General features: G+C 40.9%; 1 non-coding gene across 1 annotated transcript; it reads left to right on the top strand.

Moving 5' to 3' along the window:
• Positions 1-13,633: 13,633 nt before the first annotated feature.
• Positions 13,634-13,765, top strand: LOC132375502 (small Cajal body-specific RNA 20). The gene has a single exon (XR_009506050.1). It is a non-coding gene; the product is annotated as a small Cajal body-specific RNA 20 (non-coding RNA).
• Positions 13,766-14,694: the final 929 nt, after the last annotated feature.

Raw genomic sequence — 14,694 nt, 5'->3', positions numbered from 1 at the left:
GTCCTTTGAGATTATCAAGTTGGCCACAGAAGCAAATTTCTAAGTGATGGGCCACTGGCAATGGAAGCCAAAGAATTTGTTGAACCACCGAAATTTTTTTTGTAATTGGATGAATATCTCGGTAAATTTTATTTTTTGGTTGCCAGTAATAGAAACCCACTTAATCCAGTGAACAAAAAGGGCAAAGTGTTATGAGGACCTTGAGGAGTGTCATGGATCAAAGGTCTGCTGTTGGCCTCACAAAGGACTGAGACCAGGAGGAGGAAACCATCAGAGACCAAGACAAGTGCTCTCCTGGCCTCACTTTCACACTCCCCATCCGTGTGGTCTCAGCTTTTTACCTCTCAGGTTGTTGGCTTAACTTTTCTCTTTCTCTGAAAATCAGTATGACTCAGAATGGCCACCCCACAATGGAAGCTTCTGTTAAGGAATCCGTGTCACCTCAAGCAAGACAATTGAAGAATTGTCTTCAATTTTGGAGCCTCATTTCTGGAGCCTGATTCCAAATTCCCAAAGAAAGACAAAACTGACCCGGCTCAGTTGGAGGATTAGCCCTAGTCCAGTCTGCTGTGGCCAAAGGGGAAGAGTTGTGTGCAAACACTGTTGGGGGGCGGCCACAGTGAAGCTCTCGGGGGAGAAGGCAGTGAACTGGGCAGATGCCCTAAAATGCCTCTCTTAGGGTGGAGTTTGTATTTAAAGACTATAAGGTCAAAGAATAAGTCAAGCTTATGTTCATTTTAATGAAGAAATTAATGAAACAGAATTTTTTTCAAAACTCAGGAATTATAACTTGCCCTCAGTTCCCTTTTCTTTAAAAAAAAAAAAAGGCCACATTACACAGTGGTTAAGAATCTGCCTACCAGTGCAGGGGACACAAGTTCGAGCCCTGGTGCAGGAAGATCCCACATGCTGCGGAGCAACTAAGCCCGTGCGCCACAACTACTGAGCCTGCGCTCTAGAGCCTGCGAGCCACAACTGCTGAAGCCCACACGCCTAGAGCCCATGCTCCATAACAAAGAGAAGGCACTGTAATGAGAAGCCCGTGCACCACAACGAAGGGTAGCCCCCGCTCGTCGCAACTAGAGAAAGCCCGCGCCCAGCAATGAAGGCCCATCGCAGCCAAAAATAAATAAATAAATAAATAAATACACTTATTAAAAAAAAAAAAAGCCACATTATAATCTGCAACCCCAGAGCTAAGAAGGCTATAGAGGAAAGTGTGGGGTCCATATTGATTTTTTTTTTCCACAAGTGAAAAAAATCTTATTTATTTATTTATTTAAAATTTTTTAAAGTGTAGGGTCCATATTGATTTTTAACATCCGCACAATTTCTCCTTCATTTAAGGAAAGCTGACATATAATTAAAGGAAAATCCCCAAGACCATTTCCAGAAAGCTCAGGATAAATCAAAAAAGGAAAAATAATTCTGCATCTCTTTTTCTACTCTTTGACTTCTTTTTTTAACTAGTAATCAGCTGAGTTCAGCTAACAAATATTTTGCAGTATTGTGTCTAGAAATAACAATAGAGAGGAGCTTTCCAAAACAAGAGATGTCTCAGGCTCTGAAAGGTATTTCCTACAGAATTTATCAGTGTCTGATTAGTATGTTAGACTGTTACCTTGACACTGACTCTGGGATGTTGTGCCAAATTGGAAGACCATCAGGTCCCCTGTCCACAGGTGTTAGCTGAGGATAATCAGATGATGGCTGGGAATTGAAATGTGGTCCATAGCATGGGGGAAGACTCCGCCCTCAGTATCCACAGGTGATTTCACTCCCTCAAAGGGTCGGTAGGGTTTCTGAAATGAGATACAACTACCAACTTTTGCCTACATTTGTGAAAGCTGGGGAAACACTTTAGTAGCTAAACCGATATGTCCTCTGTGGAGGTGGGACCAGAAAATTGTGTGGAATAACATGGCACTTTACGTTAGCCTCAGTCCTCTGCACAATCATTATATTAAACAAGTAAGATGCCTCAGGTGCAACAGAAAGCAACTTTATTCTTTTCCCCCAGTGCCCATTTAAGCCTGCTCTAAGGGGCTGATTATTTTCTTTTCCTGCCCCTATAAACACATAAACACTTGAGAAATTCCAAGGACTTTTCTCTTTACTAGTTTATAAATTCATATATATGAATAATATAATATAATGTGATAGAATATAATACAGTATAATATAATATGTATGTATATACCCTAATAAGAATAAACTTACAACTTCATTTAGAGTTAAAGTTTTTCTCCTCCTCTGCCTCCAACGCTTGTCGGCAGTTTGTCCTACTTCAGGCTGGCAGCTGTGGTGGGAAGTTGTGTCACCATCTTCTCTTGCTCCACCTGTCACTTCTCCTCCCAGCCACCCCCTCCACCTCCTCCAGTTCGTGGTACTGTAAGTTTGGTGCTGTCTGGGCTGGGCATATTTTGAGGGCCGGGCTTTTCTCTCATAGCACACTTTGTAGATTCTCTGAAGCCCTTTGCACCCCACCATCCCTGGAGATCTCTCTTGAAATTCCCTTGGCACGGTTGAAGCTGACCACTCCCCACTTTCCCCTCAGCCTCTATGTAATCAAGGGGACACCTCAACGTTCTGCACTTGTGACTATCTTGGGTAATATCCAAGACACCCCTCTTACGTCTCCTCCATGCTGACTGCATCCAGCCCACAGGAATCACTCCTGCATCCTTAGCCAGATGGACTCTGGAAGAGCGAGTGCAGTGGGCTGGTCAGTTACACTCCCAATTTCTGAGAAGTGTCCTGCCACTTCATTCCCCCTCTCCTCTCCACAGTCACAGCCAGATGGCCCAGAAGACACTTGTCAGGACCAAGCAGACATCAACTGTAAGGTAAGCATGCCCAGCCCTCCTCGGGTCCCACTGAACAGAGATCATCCTCGATGACTGCCTCCTGCCCCACTTCGCCAGGGAAAGGGAGACCGAACACACGAGAGTCCTTCCCAAAAAATCATCCTCAAGACTCCAGCTCAACCTTTCCACACCCTGGGTGAGGGAGAGGAGCCAACAGCTGCCTGACGGGATTTTGAAGACCTCCTCGGAAGTCTGTCACAGTGGTTGAATATCTCACTCTCAGAAGGGGGAATGCTTGAGGCTGCAGCTGAAAGTGAAATTGAGATGATTTCATTTCAAACTGTATTGCCTGCAGGAACACAGACAACATGTATCATCTCTCTTCCATGGGAAATGGGCCTTTGAAAGGACCCTCAAGGCTCTTTTGAGTTTTCAGGTACTTTGCATCCCTTATGATATTTTAAATTCCTCTAGGAAGGATGGGTACTAGATGAGGCTCCCAAAGAAGTAACTTGTTCAAAGTTCCAGAAAGTTCTTCTGACACAAATCCAGCGCCCAACCATCAGCTGAGAAAATTCTGAAGCAGAATTGCCTGGTCAAATGGAATTCAAAGCCCAGTTATTGAAGAAGACACTGCCACCCTATCTACCAAACTATGGAGGGTCGCTGAGAAAACAACCACCTCCCTGATCTACTGAGTCCTATTGGGATGTTTAGGTATGTGTATTTTGGAAAAAGCTTTCCGGGTGATACTGTTTCTGATATATACCCCTTCTCCTACTTCCCTCTAACTTCTATCCTCTCTTCCTTCCCTTCCCCACAGCCTTCCCAAGAAACACCACCCTAGTAAGTCTGAGAAAAATGGTGCCAGTGAATTAGGACAGTTAACAAAACACTCGTTGAGATAAAACAGTGTTTGCAACTCAGAAGCAACTACTTCTTTGGACACAGCCCACAGTCACCTGCTAATCTCTCAGCCTTGCCCATTGATTAGGGTGGAAGATGTCTAGAGAATGGAGAACAAAAAAAAAGAAGGTCAGAGTCCATGCTATGGCTATTTGTCACGATATACTTAACTACTAAGCATTTTTTTAACCTTTTTTTTAAAAAATAAATTTATTTATTTTTGGCTGCATTGGTTCTTCGTTGCCGCGCCCGGGCTTTCTATAGTTGCAGCGAGCAGGGGCTACTCTTTGTTGTGGTGTGTGGGCTTCTCACTGCGGTGGCTTCTCTTGTTGCGGAGCACGGGCTCTAGGCAAGCAGGCTTCAGTAGTTGTGGCACACGGGCTCCATAGCTGTGGCTCATGTGCTCTAGAGTGCAGGTTCAGTAGTTGTGGCACATGGGCTTAGTTACTCCACAACATGTGGGATCTTCCCAGACCAGGGCTTGAACCCATGTCACCTGCATTGGCAGGAGGATTCTTAACCACTGCGCCACCAGGGAAGTCCCTGAACTTTCTTATTGAAATATAGTTGATTTACAATGCTATATTAGTTTTCAAGTGTACAACATAGTGATTCAATATTTTTATAGATTATACTCCATTCAAAGTTATTACAAAATGTTGGCTATATTCCTTGTGCTCTACATTACAGTCTTCCATCATATTTATTTTATACTTAGTAGCTTGTACCTCTTAATCCCCTGTCCCTATCCTGCACCTCCACCCATCCCTCTCCCCAGTGGTACCACTAGTTTCTTCTCTGTATCTGTGAAACTGTTTCTATTGTCTTATATTCATTCATTTGTTGTATTTTGTAGATATTATATACAAGTGAAAACATACAGTATCAGTATTTGTCTTTCTCTGTCTGACTCATTTCACTAAGCATGATATTCTTCAGGTCCATACATGATTTTGCAAATGGCAAAATTTCATTTTGGGGGGGCTAATCGTCTATATATATATATATATATATATATATATATATATATATATATATACATATATATATATCTTCTTTATCCATTTATCTGTTGATGGACACTTAGGTTGCTTCCATATCTTGGCTACTGTGAATAACGCTGCAATGAACACTGAGGTACACATATTTTTTGGAATCAGTGTTTTCATTTTCTTTGAATAGATACCCAGGAGTAGTATTGCTGGATCATATAGTAGTCCTATTTTTCACTTTTTTTGGAAACCTCCATACTGTTTTCCATAGTAGCTGAGCCAGTTTACATTCCCATCAACAGTGTAGGAAGGTTCGATTTTCTCCACATCCTCCCCAATATTTGGATTTGCATTTCCCTGATGATTAGTGATGTTGAGCATCTTTTCATGTGTCTGTTGTTCATTTGTATGTCTTATTTAGAAAAATGTCTATTCAGGTCTTCTGCCCATTTTTTAATTGGGTTGTTTCATTTTTTTGATATAGAGTTGTATGAGTTGTTATACGTTTTAGATATTAACCCCTTATCAGACGTATCATTTGCAAATATTTTTCTCCCATTCAGTAGGTTGTGTTTTTGTTTTGTTTTGTTTTGTCGATGGTTTCCTTCACTGTGCAAAAACTTTTAAGTTTAATTAGGTCCTATTTGTTTATTGTTGCTTTTATTTCTCTTGCTTGAGGAGACAGATCCGAAAAATATTGCTAAGACTTATGTCAAAGAGTGTACTGTTTATGTTTTTTTCTAGGCGTTTTATGGTTTCCAGTCTTTAGTCCATTTTTAGTTTATTTTTGTATATGATATGAGAAAATGTTCTAATTTCATTCTTTTACATGCAGCTGTCCAGTTTTCCCAGCACCACTTATTGAAGAGACTATTTTTCCCCCACTGTATATTCCTTTGTCATAGATTAATTGACCATATGTGCATGGGTTTATTTCTGCACTCTCTACCTTGTTCCATTGATCTATGTGACAACGAAGCACTTCTTAAAAGTATTACATAAACTAAATCAAAGATAAAGAGGTAGCCACCTGTGACCTTTCTCATCTTTATATTTAATTTCCTTTTTTTTTTTCTTTCAATTTTTCCTGTCAAGTTGCAGCATTAAAAAAGATTGAAGAAAGCAATTCTAGGAAATAATTTCAGTGTAAACAATTTTATTTGACTTAAGAATTATTTAACATAAATCTTAACTCAGTCAGAATATTCAGAAAATGTGGTCATTTAAAGCAGAAGACCCAGAGAAAGAATAAGAAAGGGTAATTTTTAAACTTGGTGTTTGTGCAGTAGAGAGTATATCAAGTTGTGGAAGGAGAAAGGTAAAAAGGAATCATGTCTGTGATTATGCATTAAATATAGAAGATATGTGAGAATTTAGTACCTGGAGATGGGATGCTGCCCTAACAAAAATGTAAAATATATGCATTAGCTTTGGGATTGGACAACAGGCAGAAGCTCAAAGGGCCTGGGGAGACACTTGGTGGGGATTTGAAGGAGGTGAGGAAGGTACTATTATGTAGTGGTGGAAAGTCTGGCAAGGCTGACCCCTGTGGTTATATGGAAAATAGAAAGGACACCTAAAGAAATCAGAGATCTGCTGGGAAGATTGCTAGGCAGAATGTGGAAGCTGCCAACTTGCTTCCAGATTCCTTTGTCAACATACTAGAGAAGATAGATGAACTTTTAAAAGAATTATTAAGTTTTCAAGCAAAATTTAGAGAAAATATGAGGAATCCAGGACTTGCTTGGTTTGAAAATAAAAATTGTTTCATATCCGCAGTCTCTCCCAGCAAAATATTCTCAAGAAAATAGATTCAAGGCAAAGATCAAACCCAGGGTGTCATCAGTAAAGCATGACTTCAGGGTAAAGATTTCAAGGTATGGCTGCGTGACCTCTTGTTAAGACCTCATAAATATTTAAGAGTGTACCTAGGAGAACTTCTAAGAATCTTAAGGGTTTGCTACATAGACCTTCTCAGTCTAAAAAGCAACAGGGAATCTTATGGGCCTATCCCCTAGTGGCCTCACAGGAAGCTAGAGATAGAGAAGGGCCCAAGAAAGGAAATATTGGTGTGACTTTTGTCTAAAGAAGTTTATTATAAATTGATACCTAAGAAAACCAAAAACTTTATAAAAGAATTTTACCAGCTTGGACTAAAAAGGACAAAGACAGTTCAAAATGAAAAGATATCTTACGATCCCAACCTACTATGGACAAGAAGTAGTTTGAGAAAACCACTCAGCTTCCAACATGGGTTATGTAGAAAAGGAAGGATAATGTTGGCAGAACCAAAAGCCCAGAGAGTAAAGCCAAGAGCCATGGAAAAGACTTCCCAGGGAGCAGGCCTGTGCCATAATCAAACTGGCAACATGTGGTTGCCCGATTTTAGAATTGCAATGGACTAATGACAGCTACATGCCTCCTGTTCCTTTTTGAATGGGAGTGTCTATTGAGGTGACCCTGGCTCTGAGCCACCATTGTGTACTGGGTGTTCACGGGTCTTCAGATAGAAAATAACTACACTTAAGGAGCCTCCTCTGTACCTGCTCTAATTTAGAAGATGAGCTCTTAGATTTTGAGCTGATAGCACCGGTTGGCCAGATGGTCAATATTCCAGGCTTGCAGGCCTTGAGGGCTCAGTCACAACTGCTCATCTCTACAGTGGTAGCCTGAAAGCTGCCATAGACCAGACAATATACAAATTAACAGACATAGCTATGTTCCAATAAAACCTTATTTATGAAAATAGCAGAGAGCCAAAATTTGCCAACCTCTGATGTCATGGGATGAGACTTTGTGATCTTAGACGGGAGTATTTTGCATATGAGAGGATGATAAATAATTTGTGACCCAAGGGTGGGCTAGAGCAAATTAAAGATAGCCACAAGTTCTTTGCCACACCCCCCTGAGAATCTGGACAGACTCTGCTTTGACAGCAGAAGTGACATTGTGCATTTCCTCACCCCCTACACTGGCAGTTTCCACTCATGCCTCCGGGAATTTCCTCTTGGAGCCCTGAGCCACCATGTAAGGATGGCATACACATACACATATACACACACACCAGTATTAGAAACAGTTTAGGGATTATGGGATATTTAAGTTTGTAGTTTGCTCTTGTTTTATGTTTCATGATTTATTACATTTTTAAAGTTTTTAAAAATATGCCTGTAGTTTTCTTCCTTGACAGAAAAAAAAAGCAATTGAGAGGCAAATCTGGATTCAGATAAAGAGGAATGACATGGTCAAAATGACCCTTAGGAGAGAACAGCTATTTCTGCTGCTCCAAGAGAAAGAACACGTAGGAAAGCTGACCAGGAGCTCTCTCAGGGCCCAGAGGGAAGGTGAGTAGGATCAGGCTGTGAAAATGGAGGGAAAGAGGCAGGTATTTTTTAATGTTACCTAAGAATAGAAGCTTGCTCTTCTCACCTTCTGCATTTACATTCATAGAGATGGGAAAAGGTCACAAGAATTGTACCCAACAACAGCAAGACTGTGTTTCCATTTTTCTGCTTCTATTCTCAGTTTAAGGAAAGGGATCGGTGAATATAAGAACAGGAACATTTCTGCACTCCATCAGAATCATGGGGACAATATTTGTGTTTTGGGTTTTTTCCCGACTGGGTTCCTTTAACCGTCTTTAAACGCTGGAGTGCCCGAAAAGGTAGGTGCTCTTGATTCCCTACAGCCCCACGGCCACCCCTACTTAGCCTTTGCTTTCAAACACAGACGTCAAACTGGAATGTTTTTTACAGACATTAATTAATTCTGCCACATATCAAAGGTCACAGGCTGCCTTGTAACAGACCTTTTAGGGACATATTAATTGCCTCCAAGGTGATTTATTTTGGCAAGGGAGGCAAACCATTTTCTTTAGCAAAATGTCCAGGCAATCTGTACTATATTCTAATAAGCCATCTAGGACACTTGTCAAATAAGTCATTTACATTCTGAGACATAACTTTTAAAGGCAAATATTTGACCTAATTTACAGTACCCCAATTTCTAAAATATTGTATCTCTCTTTTTTTCCCAATTTTCCCTCACACCCAATAAATGAATAATCTGTACAACAGGTGGCTTATTGATGTGTCCCGGAAGTCTAAATTCCTGCTTTGATTCTCCAGAAAGAGAGAGATGGGCTATCTTAATGAAAAACAATGGAACACATAAGAGAAACTAATGAGAAGAACACAATGATGCCCCCAAGGGTGCCTAATACATTGTGAACTCCATTATAAATAAAATCTGATTACTTTTAGTTTCTTATCAGATGCATCTTCTAAGCTTGTCTTTCATTCTTGCTGCAGGAAATTCTTTACTGACACTGAATTGGAGAAATGATTATTTTCCCCAAATGATGGCTTTGTGTTTCTGGAAAGATGACTTTCAACATGCAAATTGGATGCATCAGAAATCATTCTGATGCAAGACCAGAGCTTCACTACTCTTTACTATTTCAAAATGAGTCTGCTGCCCAAAGGAAAACATAAAACTCAACAAAGCTGGAGAAAGAGAGTAACCGCTCTAAACAGCTTAGAAATTCCTCCCTGCCTGATGAATTGCTTTTATTAAAGATGGGGTTTTTTTTTTCCAGTTTTGAATAGATGTTTCTGAAAACAGATGAAAGGTGAGCAGGCAAAAGGAAAGAAGTCGATCAACTTGTAACCACAGTGGTATCCAGACTCAAACAACAAAGTGGAAACAATAAACCAGGAAAGATGCTATTGACATAATAATGGTAGCAAGTAATTACATAGTGCTTACTGGTACCAGGAACTACTGTAAGCTCTTTATGCATAGCAACTCATTTAATTTTTACAAAAGTAATTCTAATTTCTATCTTATTGATGAAGAAATTGAGCCACAAAAAGGTTAAGTAAGCTGTCTGAGTGGTAGTGAAACAGAAAGGAAGGGGTCAGGGCACAACTTTTAAAAGAATGGCATAGCTATAGGACAGGACAAAAACTGGTTAGAACCAACTAGGTACAAGATGGCAGAAGATTTGAATTCCGGTGGACCTTGAGCCTCCTTATGTGCTCATTGTAATATATTAGCATCTAAGTGACACACCCACCACTACCAGGACAGTTCTGAGGCCAACCATAAAAAGTCAAAAAGTGGGCAGGGATTTCCCTGGTGGTGCAGTGGTTAAGAATCTGCCTGCCAATGCAGGGGACATGAGTTCGATCTCTGGTCCAGGAAGATCCCTCATGCTGTGGAGCAACTAAGCCCCTGCACCACAACTACTGAGCCTGCACTCTAGAGCCTGTGAGCCACACCTACTGAGCCTGTGTGCCACAACTACTGAAGCCCACACACCTAGAGCCCATGCTCTGCAACAAGAGAAGCCACCGCAATGAGAAGCATGCACACCGCAATGAAGAGTAACCCCTGTTGGCCGCAACTACAGAAAAGCTGCATGCAGCAACAAAGACCCAACACAGCCAAAAATTAAATAAATAAAATAAAATAAATAAATTTATTTTAAAAAGTGGGTGGTGACCCAATTCCTGGAAATCTCTGCCCCTTCCCCAAAATAGTTGGAATAATCCTCCCACTTATTGCCTATGAAATTACCCAGCCTATAAAAACTAACAACCTCATATTTTGCAGTTTCTTGCCTTCTGAGATGGCCTGCACTCTATGGAGTGTGTTTCTCTCTATGTAAATCCAGTTCTTACCTTTCACTTTGTCTCTCACTGAATTGTCTTTGTGATGAGACATAAAGAACCTGAGCTTCATTAAGTCCTGAGAACAGGTGTGTGATTGCAATTAAAAGACAGTGTGTTTCTTCTATATACTAACAATGAAAGATCAGAAAGAGAGATTAAGGAAACAATCCCATTCACCATTACAACAAAAAGAATAAAATACCTAGGAATAAACCTACCTAAGGAGGTAAAAGACGTGTACTCAGAAAACTATGACACTGATGAAAGAAGTCAAAGATGACACAAACAGATGGAGAGATATACCATGTTCTTGGATTGGAAAAATCAATATTGTGAAAATGACTACACTACCCAAAGCAATCTACAGATTCAATGCAATCCCTATCAAATCACCAATGGCATTCTTCACTCTTCACAGAAGTAGAACAAAAAAGCTTAAAATTTGTATGTAGACACAAAAGACCCCAAATAGCCAAAGCAATCTTAAGGGAAAAAAAAGAAAATGGAGCTGGAGAAATCAGACTCCCTGACTTCAGACTATACTACAAAGCTACAGTCATCAAGACAATATGGTACTGGCACAAAAACAGAAATATAGATCAATGGAACAGGATAGAAAGCCCAGAGATAAACCCACATACCTATGGTCAACTAAGCTATGACAAAGGAGGCAAGGATATACAATGGAGAAAAGACCATCTCTTCAATAAGTGGTGTTGGGGAAACTGGACAGCCACAAGTAAAAGAATGAAATTAGAAGACTCCCTAACACCATACACAAAAATAAACTCAAAATGAATTAAAGACCTAAATGTAAGACCAGACAATATAAAACCCTTAGAGGAAAACATAGGAAGAACACTCTTTGACATAAATCACAGCAAGATCTTTTTTGACCCACCTTCTAGAGTAATGGAAATAAAAACAAAAATAAACAAATGGGACCTAATGAAACTTCAAAGCTTTTGCACAGCAAAGGAAACCATAAACAAGATGAAAAGACAAGTCTCAGAATGGGAGAAAATATTTGCAAACAAATCAACAAAGGATTAATCTCCAAAATATACAAACAGCTCATACAGCTCAATATCAAAAAAACAAACAACCCAATCAAAAAATGGGCAGAAGACCTAAATAGACATTTCTCCAAAGAAGACATACAGATGGCCAAGAGGCACATGAAAAGATGCTCAACATCACTAGTTATTAGAGAAACGCAAATAAAAACTACAATGAAGTATCACCTCACACCAGTCAGAATGCTCATCATCAAAAGATCTACAAACAATAAATGCTGGAGAGGGTGTGGAGAAAAGGGAACCCTTTTGCACTGTTGGTGGGAATGTAAACTGATACAGCCACTATGGAGAACAGTATGGAGGTTCCTTAAAAAACTAAAAATAGAATTACCATATGACTCAGCAATCCCACTACTGGGCATATACCCAGAGAAAACCATAACTCAAAAAGACACATGCACGCCAGTGTTCATTGCAACACTATTTACAATAGCCAGGTCATGGAAGCAACCTAAATGCCCATTGACAGATGAATGGATAAAGAAGATGTTGTACATATATACAATGGAATATTACTCAGCCATAGAAAGGAACAAAATGGGGTCATTTATAGAGACATGGCTGGACCTAGAGACTGTCATACAGAGTGAAGTAAGTCAGAAAGAGGAAAACAAATATCATATATTAACACACATATGTGGAATCTAGAAAAATGGTACAGATGAACCTATTTGCAAGGCAGAAATAGAGACACAGATGTAGAGAACATATGGACACCAAGGGGGAAAAGGAGGGGTGGGATGAATTGGAAGATTAGGATTGACGTATATACACTAATATGTATAAAATAGATAACTAATGAGAACCTCTGTATAGCACAGGGAACTCCACATCACTGTACAGTAGAAACTAACACAACATTGTAAAACAACTATACCCCAATTTTAAAAAAAAAGGACAGTGCGTTTAGGCTGGGTTTGAGTCCCAGCCCGTGGGTTCAAGTCCCAGTATGGGTTTAGACTGTGTTCGAGTCCCATGTGAGCTGCACTGCTTCAGCAGAGTCAGGATTTAAACACAGACACCTCTGATTCCAGGTCCAGTTTTAGACAACTAGAGAAGTCCTATGGGTCTAAAAGAAATGGCTGAAATGTTTTCTCTAGACAGCAAGGCTAGAGGGAGAGACAGTAGAGACTGCATCCTTCTTCATATCTTCAAAACCCTTCATGGTTTCTTATAGGAGTGAAAAAAATGTTTCCCAGCATAAGCTGGTGCCAGGAATGATAAAAACAGTGACACTGACTAAAGCTCCATAAATCATCCTCCAGGAATTCCATAAGAAAGCACGACAATGGTCTGGTTTCAACCATCCCTCCTACTACTTTAATAGATGTTTCAGTGGGTATATTCAAGTTTTTACTGCAAAATTAGGTTTACAGACAATTTGGGGGTGGGGGGGAACAAACAAAGAATATTCCTGTGTTTCAGTGGTAAATATATTTTTGGTTGATGCAGAAATTTTCATTGTTGAAAGTCAATGGGAAACCCATGATAGTTATTCAATATCCAACAGGTCTGCTGAGTTATCATATAAAAGCTGTAAGTCATTAGGCAAACTAAATGTACCAAGTTGCATAGTATAGCTGGAGGATTTGTCAACATCATGAATTTAGAAAGATGTCTGCCAGAATAGATTTTTTTTTCATGGCTAAATAGAAATCACAACTGACTTCGAGAGGAATCTTTTCACATGGCAAATAGGATTTCATTTGTTTCAAATTACTATTTTTCTGGGAAGGAGGGATATGAAATCTGATGATGTATTGTTGGAAATAATGTTTAATTCATTTTATTTTTAAAAATTCAACCACTTATTTCCCTGCCTTAAGCCAACTTTATTATAGAATTTTAGAACTTCTTGGAGTGAATAGGGATTATTCATTCACCCAAGGCATTTTCATTGAACCTCTACTATGGTTCAGGCACAGTTCTAGGGGCTGGAGTCCCATCTCCATTTTAGAGATGAGGAAAAGACAGCCAGAGAAAGGAAGTGCCAGCTCAAGGTGGCAGGGCCAGGACTGACATAGAGATCTGCATTTCACCTCTCCCGACTCTTCCTCACAAGGGTGATGCTGCTAGTACTGTGTGAGACTCGGAGCCTTCGATAAGACCCTTTCCTCCAAAAATTGTTTAATGTAATTGCAGAGACAAAGACACATTAAAAGTAAAGCAATAAGGGCCTCTCTCCCATAGAGCTGTGGGAGGTCCCTTTTCTCCTCAGCCAGGACCAGAGGCCAAGATCACCCCTTGAGGATCGTTGTCAGGGTTGCCCCTAGCTGGGCAGCCTTGTTTTCCTACCTCAGACATTTGTAGCTGCTGGGAGCCCCAACTTGGTCTATACCAAGCGCACTGACCCCACAGCCAGACTAGGGCCTTAAGTGGCAGCAGTGGGCACAGGGCCTCTGGCTTTCCTTGGATAGGCTCTTGTGAGCCGATCCTGGCCTGAGTCGCCCCAAAAGTAGCTTGGCCCCTGCCTGCCCCACAGATGTCACCAGGAAGGGGGTGTCCAGAATGGGGACTTCTGCTGTGGAAGGGGCATCTGAGGCCACCTGACTCGGGGGAAGCTCACCACTTTTCCCTTCCCAGATTAACCTGGGTGCCAGCCAGGCCACTCGGTCCACCTGCTCACAGCCGTGTCTCCTGCACAGGGTCCCATACAGGATGGCGAGGCGGGGGTGGTGAGGAAGAGCCGAGAGTCGGTGCTGGAAAAGAAGGAGCGCCTCTGGAGGCAGGGCAAGGATGTCCGACCTGACACTCAGTACACCGGCCGCAAGCGCAAGCCCCACTTCTGAGCAGGCAGCTGCATCCAGTAGGACAGCTCGGGGACCACACAGTTGTGAGCTGTGCCATCCAGCCCAGGCACTTGCTTCTGGACAGTTTTCTATATTGAAGTGCTTACTTTATCAGCTGATAAAAATAGTGTTTTAGAAAAGGTCTAAACAGCTTTGAAGTTCCAAACGTATTTTCTTCACTAAAAAAATTCTGAGAGCATCTTATTTTGTTCTAAAAGCAATAAACCACTTTCTGTGGGGGGAAAAAAGTAAAGCAATAGTACAAGAGTTAAGCACCAGGCAAGGTAATAATATTGAGATGAATGATTGTCTCAGCAGAAGTTGACATCACTTATTCTACCCATCCCTTCTGAAGCCTCCTCCCTCAGCGGGGAGGAGAACTCAGGTCCATTGAGCACCTACTCTGGGCCTGGCACCATGCCAGACACATCACTTATACGGTAGTT

Source organism: Balaenoptera ricei, chromosome 11 (assembly GCF_028023285.1).
Source record: "Balaenoptera ricei isolate mBalRic1 chromosome 11, mBalRic1.hap2, whole genome shotgun sequence".
NCBI lineage: Eukaryota > Metazoa > Chordata > Mammalia > Artiodactyla > Balaenopteridae > Balaenoptera > Balaenoptera ricei.
The sequence above is the reverse complement of the archived record's forward strand: the minus strand, read 5'-3'. Positions and strand labels throughout refer to the sequence as shown.